Source organism: Mus musculus, chromosome 8, assembly GCF_000001635.26.
Source record: "Mus musculus strain C57BL/6J chromosome 8, GRCm38.p6 C57BL/6J".
In the NCBI taxonomy this organism is placed as follows: domain Eukaryota; kingdom Metazoa; phylum Chordata; class Mammalia; order Rodentia; family Muridae; genus Mus; species Mus musculus.
In genome coordinates, this window is record NC_000074.6 from 108377345 (window position 1) to 108396140 (window position 18796).

The following is an 18796-nucleotide window of genomic DNA, read 5'->3' on the forward strand; positions in this document are numbered from 1 at the left end:
ACAAGAACTTTAATTATGTTCAGGAATTTAGAAACACCATATTCACTAACAACTATGACACTGCCCGGGACCATTTCAAGTGCCTGGTTGGGAATCTGGGTTAAATTTCTCCTTAGAAACTAGATTCTTACGATGGCCGTTCCTTCCCCCACGAGCCCACCATGCCTATTTAACTTGTAATGTGTCTAAAGTCCAATATTAACAGCAGCCCCAGGGGGTCCCCGGCCTCTTCTCTCAGGCCATTGCTGGTCTTAACACTACAGACCTTGCCCTGAGGCAAAGCACAAACCAGGGATGGGCGAGATCAGGAGCCTTTCTTCAGTAGCTGTGGATGATGGAAGGGGGAGGAGGGGAGAGACAGGAAAACAGGTAATGTGGGCAAGAAGGGGGTAGGCAGGATTGACGCAGGGCCACGGGAGACTTGCAGGGGCAAGCCATCTGCAATGACTACCTGGTATAAAGGGGAAGAACAAAATAAATGGATGATACATTGGTGAGTAATAAGCACATTCTCTAATGTTCATTTCTTTAAAAAGATTTAGTATGTGTACCTGCTTGAGTGTATGTCTGTGGACCATGTGACTCCAACATCCGAGTATGCCAGAAGAGGTTATCAAATCCACTGGAACTGGAGTTACAGGCAGTTGTGAGTCACCCAATGTGGTTGCTGGGAACTGAACCTGGGTCCTCTGGAAGAGCAGCCAGTGCTCCTAACCACTGAGCCATCTGTCCAGAGTCTCTGATAGTCATCTCTAGCAAAGGCTTTGGAAGGGTGCCTATATTGGAGATTTGGCCTCCTCATTCCCTTAGTTTTAGTCACCGTGAAACTAAACACATCGACAAATAAGCCAAGGGCAGAGTGATTTCAATGCAGGCACTAGCTGCATTGTAGACATAGACTCAAATGGTTGCTAGGACTTGGCAGCCATGGAAATTCATTTTGCATGGTAGCAGGGAGACCCAGGGACTGTGGCAACCTACAGAGCATGTGTGTCTTAGAAATGGATCTGCTTGGTTTCAAGTAAGCCAGAGAGAGCCCAGCCTGGCCTTTCACATGGCAGGCAAGCACCACAGCAATGAATTAGGTCCCCAGCTCTCCTTCTTTTGAGGTAAGCCATCTGTATGTAGCCCAGGCTAGCCTCAGACTTAGGTGCTTCCTGCCTCAGCCTCCTGATTCTTGGGATGACAAACATGAACATTCCGTATGGCTTTCGGTCTGTATTTTTGAAATATTGAGACTAGAGTTTTATATGTTTTATACAACATATGTGTATTCATGTACACAGTAATGGGTCCTAATCCTGAAAAAAAATTTTTTTTTGCTTTATACAGTCTTATTTTATTTCCTGTGCTTCTGAAAAAAAAATCAAGAACTATAGATAGAATTATTGTGGGTAGAATTATGTATTCTCATTTGATGGACATTAACATTTCAAAGATATATGCCTACAGGAAAAAAAAAGACTATTCTGTTTTTATTGTTAGACAACACTTGAAAAATCTCACTTTAGGAAATAGCTCTTGTACATATTTCAAAGGCAAGTGTCAATTTCTGATAAATAAAAAAAATTAACAATAAAGCACCAATCTTCCATTGCGTTTAATTGTTGACATCTATAGAGCCCAAGCAAAAGAACTCAGGAAACAGGAAGCTTTCAGCCAAGCACTGAGATCCTTGTAGGCAAAATTTGCATTTGAAGTCAGCTCTAGAATATGGCCGTCCCCATCTGTACAGATAGATGCAGAATCTCAGGATGCTTTCCCTAGAGTCCTCACTCCTGACAGGTGTCATGGCATGAGACTAATCCCAGCACACAGGAGGCAAGGGCTGGGAGATAGTGAGTTCAAGACTAGCCAGGGATATGTGGTGAGATCTCGTTATAGTCTGAATGTGATATCTTCCAAGTGTTTGATACTCAGTTATCAGCTGGTCCACTGTTTTAAGATGGTTATGGAAACTTTGTATGATCTGACTAGGGAAGTGGGTTCTGGAAGATTGGCCTTCAAGTTGGAGTGTTCATAGTCGCCGTGCCTTTTGTGCAGAAGTAGAACAATAGCTCCTAAAACTATTAGCCAGAATAAATCCTTCCCTCCCTTGCATTGCTTCTCTGAGGGATTCTGTTTAAATACACACACACACACACACACACACACACACACACACACATACACACACATACACACACAAAACCAGCCTAACACAGGCCCTGTATCAAAACAAACCAAACAACAGGAGCTGAACATGAAGAAATGTCCCAGTCATTAAGAATACTCCCTGTTCTTCCAGAGGACATAAATCCAGTTCCTAGCACCTATGCCAGGGGGTAGTTCACACTGCCTCTAACTCCAACATACTCTCATGGCCTCTATGGGCACTTGTACATAAGTGACATACAAGTACACATATATATGTAAATTAAAACAAATCTTAAAAAAAAACAGGAACAATACAAGACCCCCCCCCTTTCTACAGTAACCACTAGGGTAGGCCCCACGAGAGCCACAGAGTCCCAGAGACTGTAATCTGTTAGCTTTTGGTGGCAGTGTCTCTCAAGGATGGCAGCTGGACATTTAGTTGCCCCCAGTGATGTAATGGGAAGTCCCCAATGCTGTGACAAAGAAATTTATCTATGGCATGTATGAGATCTGTGTGCTATACAACTGTAGAGAAGAAGCAGAAACACAAAGTGGGGGCATTTTGCCTTGGAGAGTCAAGTTCTAGTTCTGGGGTTGCTGTTGCAAGCCCGGGCAGGTCACTTAAAATCTTTGTGTTTCAGTTTTTCCATCCCCCCAAAATCACCTACCCATGAGACATTGGAGGAATCACAGTGGCACATAGCATGAACCATTAGGCTCAGGAGAGGACAGCCATTGAGACTGTTCCTCCTTCATTGGCTTCTGTGGCATCTGCAGAAGGTGTGGCCTCTCTCATTGGGTCCTTCCTCCACTCACAAGCTATTAGTATTTGAGACTGGGTTTATCCAAGTGCAGTAGAAAAGGCAGCATCCTTTGTGTCATAGTAAAAGACTGGAGCTGCTTCTCAGAATGAGAGGTCCAGGGGGGATCTTTGAAAAAGATTCTTGTCTGGGCACATATTCCAGTTTGATGACTGAGTCATGCCACACCTCCAGGGACACATCATTAGTGACTTCAGGTGATACCGGCTTTCAAGTGTCGTGTCCTTCCCTGCCATCTGCAGTAGCTGGCTTGGAGCAAAAGACCAAAGGTACTAATCACTGGTTGCATAGCAAGTAACCCAGTCAGGGAGTGAGTTAGCAGGTTCTTTCCCCCGTGGTCCCCCTTGACCTTAATCTGTTATATGAAGCCACATCAAAAGAGATGGGAGAAAGCCAAATGTTTTTTTATTCTTCTAAAGCTAATCTCTTTGACTTTCATCTCATATGGCAGGTGAGGACAATTCTGGTTGGGATGCAGCTTGAGGACACATACACACACACACACATTTACCTGGATGACACATGAGGCCATGCCTGTCTCTCTTCTGAACAGAGGCTGAGCTTTCAAAGAACAGCTCACATCAACATATGGCCCAAAGATCTGACTTTTGGGTCACCCCAGGGAAACATCAGGACCACAGCTGCCCTGATTTTAACCTCGTCCTGGATTTGGCTGGTTGAAAACCAGGTTTCCAAAGCCCTGCTCAGCCTGGGCTTCTTTCATTCCCAAGAGCAGGCATCCCAGGACTGCACAGAGGTGCATCCAGCTGATGGGGTTTCAAACCATCCTTACTTCCTGACAAGATGGCACTAGGGATGGAATGGCAGGGTAGACTCTTGAGAAGGACATCAGTATCTGCACTTGGTGTTGGTTTGAGCTATTAGCATCTAGATCTCTCTTTCCATCCTCTGTTGGCTTCAGATCCTAAGATCCTGCCAGAGACTATCCCGGTCTTGATTTCTCCTACTCATGTCTACCCTCTCTAGTCAATTCCAGTCCAAGATAAATTTCTCCATGTCTGTTTTTATAATGCCTACAGCCAAGAGAATCCTTTCTCTCAGTCTGCTTGGATCTCTCTCTCTCTCTCTCTCTCTCTCTTTTACTTCAGATTTTATACTTTTTTTCCCCACATTTTTTATTAGATATTTTCTTCATTTACATTTCAAATGCTATCCCGAAAGTCCCCTATACCCTCCCCCTGCCCTGCTCCCCTACCCACTCACTCCCACTTCTTGGCCCCGGCGTTCCCCTCTACTGGAGCATATAAAGTTTGCTAGACCAAGGGGCCTCTCTTCCCAATGATGGCCGACTAGGCCATCTTCTGCTACATATGCAGCTAGAGACACGAGCTCTGGGGGGTACTGATTAGTTCATATTGTTCCACCTATAGGGTTGCAGACCCCTTCAGCTCTTGGTTACTTTCTCTAGCTTCTATATTGGGAGCCCTGTTTTCCATCCTATAGATAACTGTGAGCATTCACTTCTGGATGTATCTGGAGGATATCATCCTGAGTGAGGTAACCCAATCACAAAAAAAGTCACTTGATATGCACTCACTGATAAGTGGATAGTAGCCCAGAAACCTAGAATACCCAAGATACAACTTCCAAAACACAAGAAAATCAAGAAGGAAGACCAACACGTGGATACTTCATTCCTTCCTAGAATACGGAATAAAATATCCATGGAAGGAGTTCCAGAGACAAAGTTTGAAGCTAAGACAAAAGGATGGACCATCCAGAGACTGCCCCACCCGGGGGTCCATCCCATAATCAGCCACCAAACGTAGACACTATTGCATATGCCAGCAAGATTTTGGATATCTCTTTATGCAGAAATATCTATGGGAGCATAGAACGAACAATCACTCACTTGGGTCTTAGGTGAGATCCCTCTACCCATGTAGAACAGGTATTTCTATGGGGATGTGACACCAAAGCCATTCCCTGGCCCCTACACCCTGCCCTTGTCCATCACCACCTCCTTTGAGAGCTCAAGGCTCCTGGGCATATCACAAGCAAAAATAGGCATACATACCTCAACTAGTGTTTGCTTTTCTCCCAGCCTGTGGGAACCAGAGGTTAGGGTAGGAACTGATAAAAGCAAGCAAGCATTTTGCCATTAAAAAGAACCTAAGAGGGCAATGGAAGGCCATTCTTGTGATTCCCCAGGCTGGCTGTCTTTGAAAAGGAAGATCTGGCCAAACCTACAGAACTTGCTGCCTCTGGAGTCTCCCCTTTATTTCACTCAGAGCAGCACATCCTTGTGTATGAATTAAAGATTAAAGGCACGTTAACCTGCATTTTGCTATCTTTCTATATGTGGGAGAGGGAAGGAGGGAGGGTGCATATGTCTTTGGTGTGATCGCTGGGTTTGGACTCGAGGCTGACAGATCAGGAAACTAAAGGTGGGATGGCCAAGGGTCTTTTCCCAAGCCTGCCACCCTTGTTGGAGCTTTGAATGATCATTGAACTGGACTGTTCCTCCACCTCTTTATTAATGGGGGTAAGTAGAGGCATTCTCATGGAACTCCTACTGTGGTCCTCTTCCACAGTTGTAGGTCTCAGAGCACTGATGACATTATATCCCACTAAACACTCAACGATGAACGCAAGAGGGAGACACCATCCAGTGGAAAACTAGCACTCGGGCTTCTATCTCACTTTCAAGATCAACCCATGTTGGATGATGTACAACTTAAGTTTCCAGTCTTTCCAAATAGAAGGCTACAAGGTGTATTGTAGGACATTTAGTAGCATCCCTGGGCTCTTTCTACACACTGGATGCCTCTAGCACCCTCTGAGTTGTAAAAACCCAAATTACCTCCAAATATTGATAAATACACCCTGCAAGACAAAATCACCCTCCATGGAGGGTTGCTACTACTGAATCAACCACCCTTGGAGGAGACATCCCCGAAACCCAGATCCAATTAATCGTTACTCAAAGAAACAGACACAGATGCATAGGCTAATTGAATGCCATATTCAGGAGTTGGAATGTCGCCAGAGAATATAAACCAGTTGCAACAAAAGCTCAAGCAGATAAGGCTGCAAAAAAGAAAATACATTCCCAAGCTATTCTCTGCTATCTTGCAGGCATTCTTCATGGTACTAATATCCTGTTAGTGTGAATGATGGATCATTGACCTGATAAAGACCACGCTGCAGTCTGGGAGTTGCAGAAACATCTGCCAGGCACTTGGGATTTTTCCCCCCAGGTACAAGCAGAATGTGAGCAGTGAGGGAAATACTTCACAAGCCTGTATGGGCTGGGCGTGCCCATTTGGCTCCGAAACTGTGGTTAAATATCTATGTAACAAATGTTAAACAGAACATACTGCATTCCATACAAATGTTTTAGCTTGGAAAGGCTTATATTAAGCTATCAGAATCTGTCAAAAAGGATGTACACGCCTCGAGAAGGAGCCTTCTTCAAGATCAGAGAATAAAACAAGCCTTAAAGGTGGATACCATTATATCTGTGATCATCTGAAATTGGCTTCAGTTGCAATTCTCTGATGGCAGGTCTGGTTACGTGACCCCCACCCAAGCACCAAAGAAGGTCTTAATGTATGGATGTACCAAGAGTAAGAGAGCTAGAGTGATCTACATGTTCTATGTCCAAAACTGGAATCACAAAGTGTGTCAGTGATGAAACAAATTGTTCTTGGTGCCTTTCTGAGGCTGACGTGGAAATGAAAGAAGGAATTCAAGGTGTTCTTTGCTACAGATATACAGCACAGTATAGAATGGGGTATCCTCCCACCTGGGAGTCTATGCCCCCACGTGCCCATCCTGCTGCTGTGTTCCCCTGTGGGCATGTACACTGGATACCTCTTAAAAACAACGCCCCTGCTTTGCTTGATTCACATCTTGCTGTGGGTGCTCCAGGGGTCCCAGACAGTTCTTCTCCTTTCAAAAAGATTCCAAATGAACATAAATCTCACGGCAGCTCTGACAGCCTCCAGTCATCTGTTTACCAAAATAAACTTTAAGCATACATTGCAAACTAATTCCTAGTGAAATATGCATCCCCGTGGCATTCGAGCCTGGTATTTAATGTCTTTTTTATGGTTAATAATGCATCAGATGCATCTCTAGTCTGAAGCTGTCATTACATCACATACATGATGAGCGGGACCCATTTCGGTGGCTAAAAAACTTGGAGTCGGGTTTTATTTCACAGAAAAAAAATACTAATGTATAATTACAGTGGCCCGCTTCCCTCCGTCTATATGTCTATATTTCTTTTTATAAAACCCTGGTTTGATGAGATCAATTCACTAAAAATACCTGGAGAGAGAGGCTTTGCTTTGCACAGATAAAGTGATGTTCTGTATAAACAAGTCCAAAATCCCCTCATTAGAACAGAGTTCTGTTTGGAGAAGACCCTGGTCTATTCTTTTATATTTTTGTTGCTTTATTTAAGAGAAGAAGAAGAAGAAAAACATGTGGGATTTTTATCATGTGTAAAGTGGCATTTCTCTGTCTTTCCTTCAGGAAGCTACGGCTGGGTGGAAACAGTATTTGAACAAAACATTGGCATCCATTGCCATTCAAAGGGCCTGAAGTAAAATAATAAGTAAAATAAAAATCAAGGAATGCGCCATCTGTGGCAAAGGTGAACATCCCTCTGAAAAATCTTACCTTATTTCCTGCCTCGCTTTGGTCACTGGTGATACAAACAGTTAGGATGGTGGTAATGATGAGGGTAAAAAGGTTCCCTCCGGACTTATCTGGAGGCTCATATCGGGCTTGAAGAACGGCAGCCCTAGGGCCCATCTCGGGCATCCATAATGGCCACCTGCGTGCACAGAAGCCATCTCTCTGCAGCTGTAAACCAGTCCACGTATCTGAGGATGCCGTAGTTCTGTGGGGGAAAGCAAGCACCTAGGTTGATTTGTTGCTCTAGAAGCCAAATGAGCTAATTAGATAATGTATATCTAAAGTGCTCAGAATGGGCTTAGCACCTGGGAGACTCTTAGGAAATGGAGACGGGGGAAGAAGAAGAGGTGCAAGAGGCTGCATGAAGGACTCAGAGACTAGGATCCTTCCCTGTAAAATGGGAAGAATAGCAACAATAATAATAACAACCAATGATGATGACAACAACGATGCCTACTTGCTGTCTTGCATGCATATAAAGTTAGTTAAAATGAGAGGATAGGTCCTCAGCTGATAGTGTCTAATAAGGGTCACTATCATTGCAAGAAGCCCCACCTATCTTCATGTGTAGGCAAAGCAGGAAATGTGACTAAATCTGGGGCTTGTAAGTCTCTGCTCTATTTAGGATTTGCTGATGCTGGAGGGGTTCCACCCACAGCCTGAGATTCGAGCCAAAGTGCATCCCAGAAGATGCTCACAGTTGCCCTTTGAGGCAGAGACACACGTGTTCACAGTAGAAAGTGAGGAAGAAAAGGAGGAGGAAGAGAGACAGAAGAGGAGGAGGAAGGAGAAGAGGAGGAGGAGGAGGGAATGATGGCCACTTTCTTCATCAGGACCACGGTGATGGACTGTTAGTTCCAGAGAGCCATTAGAAGCTTCCAGGTCGAAGGTAGAGACAGCTCCCGTTTGCACTTGAAGGGGAGTCTTCCACCCATAGGCTGGAGGCTGGCTTTATCCAGTTTCCAATGAAGGGCCAGTGAGTATGCCCATTTAAGGACGTCCTTCAGAGCGCTTTAGCTGGATTCCTATTTACCCATGACATATGCAACCGAGGAGTTCCCACTGAGGCACGGCACTTACCTCTCCCCCTTATTTTGTTCTTTTGGTTGGTTGGTTGGTTGGTTGGTTGGTTGGTCGGTTGGTTGGTTTGGTTTGGTTGGTTTGTTTTAAGATCTGAGTTTGTGGGATTCACTAAGAGACTTTATTTTTAGAACTCTGCCCAAAGGTGGGGGAGATAGATCAGCCAGCAGGAGCAGGGAGACCTGTGTGTAGATCTCCAGCGCATACGTAAACGTGAGGTAGGATGAAGGCTAGAGTCCAGGCAGTGAAGAGGCAGAGACAGAAGGATGTCTAGGCTTGCTGGCCAACCAGTCTCGCCAGTTCTGTAAGCTCCGGGTTCTGTGAGAGACCCTGCAACCCGTCTCAAAAAATAAGCGGGTAGGAGCACCCACAACCACAGTGGTCATTTGTCATTAGTGCTGTGCCCAGCTGTCATCACAGGAGTTCCTCACTACAGCCTCAGGTGGCTAGTACAGAGACCTATACCTGGTCAAAGTGAGACCATCAGCGATAGATTGCTCAGCCCCACTGGGGACAACTATAGCACTCAACACCAAGGCTCAGGGGACACTGAGGAAGAGGGCGTGGAAAGGATGTAAAAGCCAAGGAGAGGGAGATTTGCAGCAAAAGATGTCTTCTGCCCTGACGTCACCATATAGCTCGTGAATACACTGAAACTGGGGGGACCTGCACAACCTGTCCCTAAGTCACCACAGGAGGGGGAGGGGCACATAAGGCCTCACCCCTTTCCTAGCAGCTATTGGCAGTATCAGTTGTCGAGGAAAGAGTTATTTTCTTCAGTAGCAAACAGAGAAGCTGATCTTGCTCCAATGAATAGCCCCTCACTCGTGCCCGGGCAAGAATCTCTCATTCATTTAATGCATGGTCTCCACAGAGAGAGAACATGAGCAGAGGAAAGGGACTTAGCCAGAGGAGTGACAGTGGGACAGGAAGGGAGTAGGGGAGGAGAACGGGATGCAAATGACTAAAAAAATTCATCATATACATATATAAAACTGTCAAACGATGAAAATAATAATGCAAAAAAACATGCAAAAATAATAATAAAGTGGGAAATGGTTTAAAGAAGACACCCATTGTCAACCTCTGGCCTACACACACACACACACACACACACACACACATATACACACACACATGCAGCTCCGTACAAGTGGTTTTCTTCCATCTTTGCCTAGACAAGACCGTCCTGAGATCCAAAGCAACAATCGCCCCAGCACCAGGACAGTCTTGGCACTCTGTCCATATGTCCCTTGCTTTGGCCTTGAAGCCCCGCCCACTGTGTTTCCTGGGAGCTGACAGGCCTCACAGTCTGGAGACAACCGTTGCCAGCTTCCCCTTTTCAGGGCGCTTTAAGAAGTTCCCGTTTGGCTGTATTGGCCTGGCTTCCTTTGACTTTTCCGGGGGCACCTCCCGCCCTCCCAGTTCAAATCCTTTCTCGGATTCGCTATTGTTTGACTCCACGGTGCTTTTTGAATGTCAGAGCGAATTTGTGTTTCCAGTAAAGAAAGCACCTTTTTTTTTTTTTTTGCTTTGGGGGCCTGTTTTTAAAAATTGCATGGGATCTTAATTCCCGTGGAAAACTTAACTGTATCCCCAAGAAAAGGAACAAACAGGCAGAGAAAACCAGTGAGCGGGGCGGCCCCATGCCTTCACTCGCCCTGGCAGCCACACAATTGCATACAGCCAAGCTGACTAATGTTGACGTATCCAGGTTGGAAATGACAGGATATTGTGGAGGGCCAGTCACTTAATGAACCCCTGCGGGACCATCTTGGTTACTAACAATTTCTCTCTAACTCATGAGGCAGGGGAATCTCAAGCCCCCAGTGTTTCACTCCGTCACGTTCCCCCGCTGCCCCCTCTCCCCCCACCCCCGCCCTGCTCTGCACAAACAAACCAATTATGGCAACGGATATAAATTGGACCCCTTTTCTGAAAACGCTCCCTCAACCTTTTTTTGTCCGCCCTTCCTTCCTTGGCGCCAATCAGCTGGCTCACCAGGTGCACTGTGTGCCTGCACTCAGACTCAAACGCAAGTGCACACAAGTGTGTACGTGTGCACACTGCGGTGTGTATTCTGTACACAGCCTTCACTGATGTTTCTGCCCTTGGATTCAAGTTGGTTTTAGTCATCTATATATTCCTTTAATAATATTTTTCATGGAATACAACTTAAAAATCTTTTTTTTTAATTAGATATTTTCTTTATTTACATTTCAAATACTGTCCCTATACCCTTCCCCCGCCCTGCTCCCCTACTCACCCACTTCCACTTCTTGGCCCTGGCGTTCTCCTGTACTGGGGCATATAAAGTTATAGGGGCCTCTCTTCCCAATGATGACCGACGAGGCCATCTTCTGCTCCATAGCTGTCTTGTGTGAGGCTATGCCAGTGCCTGGCAAATACAGAAGTGGATGCTCACAGTCATTTATTGGATGGAACACAGGGCCCCCAGTGGAAGAGCTAGAGAAAGTACCCAAGGAGCTTAAATATCTTTTTACTGCCTTTTACACTTCAGCCAGCCCCGAAACTCTTTCCATCCTGTACCTTAGGGAGACCACTAGAATAATTCTCAGGCAGTGCCTGAGTAATTCATATTACTGCTAACTGTCCTCTGTCTTAGGTTTCTATTGATGATTAGCTTAGAGGTTCTGTAGAGAGACCCATCCATGTTTACACAAAGCTATTATAACACTGGGTTTACAAACTTTTGTAAGAATTAAGGCATAAGAAATTGCCCAGCTGTCATGCAAGCTGTAAGAAGATAAGGAAAATCATTTTACAGCCATGCTACTCAACACACTCACAGGCCATTTCTGTCCAAGGAACTCTTTGTTAGAAATCCTCAGCAAGTTAGGAAACTCAGCGTAGGCATTTTGAAACACACTCACGGGAGATAAAGATATAAGCCTGTGTTAGCATGCTTTTCCTGTGTACTGAGGGGTCCAAGGTTTGAGGCTCAGGACCCTCCCTGAAAAAGAAGTATAGAAACTTTTCTATCAATCCACTGATACACTCTTCAAATGTTTTCCTTTTCTTTGTGTCTTTGGGGGGTTATGTGTACACATGTACATAGGCATTATGTGTGTGTGTGCACACATCTGTGTGTGTATGCACATATCTGTGTGTGTATGTGTTGTATGTGTGTGCACACATCTGTGTGTGTACACACATCTGTGTGTGTATGTGTGTGTTCACATCTCTGTGTGTGTACATCTGTGTGTGTGTGCGCGCGCACGCACATCTGTGTGTGTATGTGTGCATGACCCCTACAGCTCAAAGCTCAGCCTCTTTCTCTGTCTTCTCTTTTGAGGAAAAGTCTCTCACTGATTCACTGAGGCTGTCTGGCCAGAAATTCCTGGGATCTTCCAGCCTCTCTGCCTCCCCAGTATTAGGGTTTCAGGTTTTGCCACCATGGCCAGCATTTTACATGAGTAGCAGGGATTTGAACTCTGTTCTTCATGCTTGTGTGCAAGCACTTCATCCAGTGAGCCATCTCTGCAGCATCAGGATTAGTTTTGTTTGTTTGTTTGTTTGTTTGTTTGTTTTTCCAGCAACCCATCACGTTGGTAGCTTACACTAGGATCAGTTCAGGAAAGACTGTTACCAGCTGAAAACAGAGCCAAGATCCTCCATCCTCCCCCTGATGGGTGAGGCAAGGGCTCAGAGTCAAGAGCTCCCTGCGTAGTTAGGTTGCTTTGGTTCAGTAAAGTCTCACCATTTAAGTAGAGGGTGTGGTCAAACAGAGGCTGAAGAGGTGAAACTGATATGTGTCACAGACTGGATAGCCCAGTCCTGAGTAAAGGCAGATACCGTGCAACAATGCTATTTAGAAATAATCTAGGGCAACAAATCTCTCCTATAAAGCAAATTTGGGACCCTCATGTATTGGTCCCATGTACACATACTACAGAGTTCTGGTATGCTAGTATCCTACTATCTGATATGGAAAACCTGGTATGGTCTTTGCAGGGCATTGTTAGTCTTTTGGCATCTGTGGAGAGCTGTCATCAGACCTTCATATACCAGAGTTCCCTGTGTGCCCACCTCCACGCTGCTGCATGCACATTTCAAAGGTATATTTTTTTTTTGTTCCCTTCAGCATAAAGAATGATTACCCAATTATCTAAGCAGAGTGATGGCTGTCTGTGACAAATCGTGGGCCAGAGACATTTTAAAAATAATAACTCCAATCTTTAGTGTACTGTTCGATTCACAAAGCACATCCAGACCTGTTCTTTTCCAGGATCCTCAGAGCAGGTCAGTGGCAGGGACGGAGAAAGACTTTTGCTTTTACTGTAGGCAGAAATCCACTGCCTCTAGCTCATCCCTGCTGCAGTCCACCCTAAGGCTGGCTGCACAAGGCCCAGAGGACAGGAAGGACCTCTCTTCACAGTCATTTCAGCATTGGGTAACGCTAAGAGGACCAAGCAAAGGATCATGGGCAACTTTCTGCCGTCCTCTGGGATTTAAGGATATTTAGGGGAAAAACACCTTTGGGCTTTAAGGGCTGGCTGTATTGTGACTGGAGGAAAAGGGAGACACAGGCATTAAAAATGACAAAGCACTTTCATTTGTGAGAGCTATCCAAGGAAGGTAGAAAAGAACTGATTTTTTTTTCCCAGGGAGAAGCAATTTTACAAGCCCCGCCTGGGTGCATAGAGATGACTGGGACAGCAGGACAACTGGGGTGGCCTCAGACATCCTCAGGGAGGGAGGGAGGGATGGTAGATATTTTCTTCTTCTGGGAGTTGTATGCAAAATTAAGAGCAAGGGGGGGAAGTCTCACTTTCTGCCCTTTTTCCTTTGATGAAGGCCTTGCTGAACCCCAGACAGACAGATACTGTGTGGAGCTAACCTTGAATTACCCTGAGGGGCTGGGGCTCAGAGCCTGACCTGGTCATTGTACAGGATGATACTCCTGGGGGTGGGGGGTGGGGGGACACAAAGCAATAAATGCCTTCCGCAGCAATTAAACATAAGAGCAAAGGCGAGCCTCCAGCTCTGCAGTGTTGGCCCCTCCCCTCCCTTAAAAACAATAACAAAAATGACAGGCAACAGCCAACCCGGAAGCACTTTGCCCCTCACCAAGAAAGCACTGAGGCGGCTGCCTGCTTTTCCTCTGAGTGAAGCAAACCCCTTGTAGGTTTGCAGATCAGATATTCAGAAGCAGCCGAGAGGGCCCCATTCCATCTTGCATTTGCGAAGACGCATCTGGAATCGCATTATTATAGATTATGCAACGGGATGAAGATGAAAACGTAGCTCCGGATCCTTCTGCGCAAGAAGGAAGTCAAGTGACCCCTTGGAGACCTAGCGTCTACCTCTTTGTTTCTCCACTGATCTACTTGCCTGGGGGAACCATTCAGTTATCCCTGCCTTTTAATTCCTGTCTGGCCCGAGACGTGAAAACATGAGGCAAGGAGAGATTACCCCTGCATAGTACAGTCATGTGTTAACACAGGCACGCACGCATGCGCGCGCACACACAAACACACACACACACACACACACACATGTGCACAAGGGTGAAGGTTTTCGTACTTAACTTAGATTTAGCAGCTTGGTTATAAGAATTAGAAGTAAAGGGGAGGCTGGGAGAGGGCTCAGGGAATAATTTGCTCGCCACATAAGCACGAAGGCTTGAATTTGGGTCTCTTGTCCCTGTGGGTATGTCTGGTCAGATCCTTATAACTCACAGCCCAGAGGATCTAACCAATCAGGAAGCTTCAGCTTCTATGAAGACAATCTGTCTCAAACAATAAAGTGGCGAGATAGAAAAAGATACCCAGTATTGATCTCTGGCCTACACACACATACACACACGCACACAGACACACACACACACACACACACACACACACACACACACACACACACACACTGTGATGCCTATTTTTGGTTGTCAACTTTACTACATCTGGAATATTAACTAATCCGATGGAGGGCACACCAGTGAGGGACTTTTGCTTAAATTAAAGTAGGTCCATCCACTTCTAATTGGGATCTTTGAGGAGAGGAGACACACTTTTAAGGTGCGGGCCATGCCTTATGTGGAAGCCTTAAAAGGACAGAGAAGGAGGCTCTTAGTCTTTGCTTGTCTTCATCTTGGTGCCTATTCCTTCGCTGGCACTGGGGCCTACTTCTTTGGGATTCAAATATACAGAAGACCAGCTGAGACATCCAGCCTTGTGAACCGAACTCCTAGATTTGTAGACTTTCCATTCCCAGCCATTGTTGGATTGGCTAGACTACAGCCTGTAAGCCATTCTAATACATCTACTTCCTATATTTATAGAGAAATTCATTCTATAAGCTTTGTTACTCTAGAGAACCCTGAATAATACACACACATGCACACACACACACACACACACACACACACACACACACACACTAATCATGTTTGTCAACTTGACACACCTAGGAAGAGAACATCAACTGAAAAATTGCCTACATCTAATTTGTGTTGATTTGTATTGGAGGACCCAGGATACTGAGAATAGTACATCCCTAAGCAGACAGACCTGGGCTGAATAAAAGAATCTAGCTGAGCATGCCAGAGGGAGCAAGCCAGCGAGCAGCATTCCTCCATGGTCTCTGACTTGATTTCTGCTCCAGGATCTTACGTTAGCTTCCCTTGATGATGAACTGTAGCCTGGCCGTGGTGTTTACCATAGCAATGGGAATAAAACATGGACAACACACCTAACACCACACTGCACACCCAGGAATTAGAAAGGGGAGGGTAAGAAATCATCTGTTCTGATTAGCTATGTAGCCTTAAGAGAGTCATTTTAACTTCTTAGGACTTTGGTTTCCTCTCGTGAAAATATGAAGCTCTGAATTTGGTGACTTCTACCACAAAGGCTTTCCTGATTCAGCAGCTGCATTTTTTTTTTTTTTTAAAGAAAATCTCACTCAGAAAAGCTGTCGTAGCTTTTGCAGGTGCAAGCCTGACCAAGTGACTCAGCGTCCTCCCCTCCCAAGCCCCGCCTCCTAGGGCACGCCCTCTGTTGTCTTCCCCATCCCCATCACTTCCTGTATCTCCAGATAGCTTTCTCTCCAGAATGTCATCGGTATGGTGATAAAGTCAGTACAGAAGCAAACCAGCACTTGGTTCCTGGCAGAGACTGCAGAGGTAACCACAGCCCACTGGAGCGTGCAAGGAGATTGGCTGCATGCTCCAGTGCCCCGTAGCATGTCAATACTCCTGAATAAACTAATGAACCCATTTGCCCCTTCGTGAGAACACGCCTTGGAGTCAATGAAATAGGTGTGGTTAGAGACACAGCCAATACTGAGTAGGAGAGAGTGAGACTGAGAGAGAGAGAGTGAGAGAGAGAGAGAGAGAGAGAGAGAGAGAGAGAGAGAGAGAGAGAAGGAGCTAGGGGTGGCTCAGTGGGTAAAGGACTTCCTAAAAAATGTGAAGAACTAAGCTAGGGAAGCCATATAAAGCCAGACTCAGTGGTGCAGATGTGTAAGCCCAGCAGTCCAATGGAGAGGTGGAAGGCAGAGATAGGAGAGTCCCCTGATGCTGATGTCCCCAATAGTCTGGAATACAGAGCAGTAAGCAATAATAGGTATTGTCTCAAACAAGGTAAACAATGAGAAAACAAACACATAGACGCACACACACGCACACACACACACACACACACACACACACACACATGCTTGCACATGATCAGGTGCAAAAATCCATCCTCATGCTTGCACCCATACCCTAGAGCAGAGAAATGCCCTAAGCTCTCCCTCCTGTTGTGGCTGCTGTAAAGATAAGGAATATTCCACCTCCACCTCTCTAGAAGCTAATTCCACAAATACTTAGTCCTTTGGCTCCCAACCTTGGCCCTAATGCACTTCTAGGACTACTTACAAGCCACAGCCACTCAGCCTCCCCTGGTGATGACTCCAGCACTCTACTGCATCACAGTTGGTATGTGTGGGAGCCCCTGTTAGTGAACGGGTCCCCTTACACCACACGTGACAAATGACATGTCATATGACTCAGGTCCTAGAGCGGCAAAGCACTATGAACCCGCGTAGGTGGCTTCAGGTTCTCACGTCACTCACCTGACACGGTCAGGCCCTTAAAGTGGGAAGGGATCAGTGGTATGTTGATAAACAGGTCCTCAAAGTGTTAGAAGATCTGCTTCTAAACGGTGGCTGCTTTCTGTGGCTCAAATGCCGCCTCTGTCCCCAGCATGATCTTAACCATAGTAGTTGTGCTCATAGCTGGCATGGAGGACCCCTGATTGGCACTGGCACCCAACAGAATGTAATGCCAAAATTTATAGAGAGAGCTTGACCCCAAGTGAGGAGGGAAAGCCCATGGTGTCTGTAGGCCAGCTGTGCTTTCTCCTGGGTCCCCTGAAAAAGATCTCTCTCTCTCTATTCCTCTCTCCCAGAAGAACAAATCTAAACTTGTACATTTAGCTTCCACTGATTGGATCTGGGAGCAATTGCACACCCTTTAATCCCAGCACTCAGGAGGTAGACATAGATGGGTGTCTATGAGTTTGAGGCCAGCCTAGTCTACCTACTAATGAGTTCTAGCACAGCAACTACCATATCTAGAGAACCTGGTTCAATAAATAAATTAATAATAAAATCAATTCCATTGGTTTTCTGAAGGCCCCAAAATGATCACCCCACCCTGAATTCCAGGCTCTTAACTTTAGCCTCTGGCAGGCATCTTAAACTTAGCGCTGACACGGCAGCCCCACCTCAGATGTTCTCTCCCCGTCTTTAGTTCAGTAAATGCTACCAAGGTCCATTTGCTCAAGATAAGGACCCTCATTCCTCCATCCATTCCTGGACCTCCTAGCTTTATCTGCAAGTGCATCCTGAATCCAGCCCTTTCTCCCATCCTCACCGTGACTGATTATCCTGGCCCAAGTTACACCATCACTTACTGAGCCATGAAGTTAAATCTGTGTGTTCTCTGGTTTCTTCTTGACCCTCCACCCCCACCCCCACCCCAGGATCTGTTTTCTTCACTGGGGCCAGAAGTCTCTTCCAGATGCCTGCCCCTCCCCACATACACGTGCTTGCCCTCACTTCCTCTTGTGCCTTCTAATCTGGCTGATTTATTAGCTCCTCCAAATCCCAGCCAGTGCCATGTCACTAGAGTCTTCAGGAGGTATTTCAGATCTGAATCACAACAGTTGCAGAAGTGTCTTGCATGTCCCTCACCTGCCACAGAGAATTCGTTCGACCTGGCCGTGACAAAGAAGGTGGGTAATGTACCTTGGCACTTGGTATGTACTGAGGGAATGAATGATAATAAAAGAATTTTCTTGTTTAACAGCAAATATTTTAGTTTCCTTTTGATAACCATAACGCTGGGAAGGGAGGTTCAGAAGGTAAATCAGACACCCCCTTCCCTTTAGGCCTACTGGGAAAGCCTGCACCATGGGAGCCATACATAAATGAACTCATTATTAGTCATCATGGATTTGACCTATTTCATCCTCTCCTCCCTATAAGCCTAGACCCACCACACAAATGAAAGAGGAATGAAGCAAGATACCCACCATGGCCTGCCTGATAGAGAGTCCTGCATCTTCTCAACTTTCTTTCTCCCTGTCTTCCCCCTTAGGTCTCTAAGCCACTGTGCCACCCTTGAAAGAGTGACTACATCCCTCTGAGTCTCTGTGCTATTTATTTTATTTTGGGTGATGAGTAGGGGAGGGAGAGAGAGAGAGAGAGAGAGAGAGAGAGAGAGAGAGAGAGAGAGAGAGAGAGAGAGAAAGAGAGGAATGTCTTAACATTGTTTTCTTCTAAACCTTGTTAAAAGCAAAGTTCCCGTGGGGCCCTTGGTGTGGAGGTGAGTGAGTCCATAGAAGTTTTCTCTTATTGGACTCAGGAGAATGGGTAACCAGAATTTGCAAGTGGGACTTTCCACAGTATCTTAGGAAGCTTTGCACATCAAAGTCCTTTTCTGAGCACCTGTAGGAAAGTCTAACTCTGCAGCTCTTTTTGAAGTATTCATCACATAATCAGCTAACAAAGAAAAGCAACTGGCGCCCTTCATGTAGCATTATAAGGGCTGCTCAAATTTCAGAAAAAGAATCCATTCATAG

The 18796-nt window shown here is 45.7% G+C and overlaps 1 protein-coding gene and 1 long non-coding RNA gene across 2 annotated transcripts in view; one reads left to right on the plus strand and one right to left on the minus strand.

Moving 5' to 3' along the window:
* Nucleotides 1–18796, plus strand: part of Zfhx3 (zinc finger homeobox 3) — a 682326-nt gene that overhangs the window by 98034 nt on the left and 565496 nt on the right. The gene's annotated exons all lie outside the window — the stretch shown is intronic.
* On the minus strand, nucleotides 6659–16644 carry Gm51549. Its single transcript, XR_003947449.1, has 3 exons — nucleotides 16588–16644; nucleotides 7608–7830; nucleotides 6659–6932 (listed from the first exon to the last, which is right to left on the minus strand). It is a non-coding gene; the product is annotated as a predicted gene, 51549 (long non-coding RNA).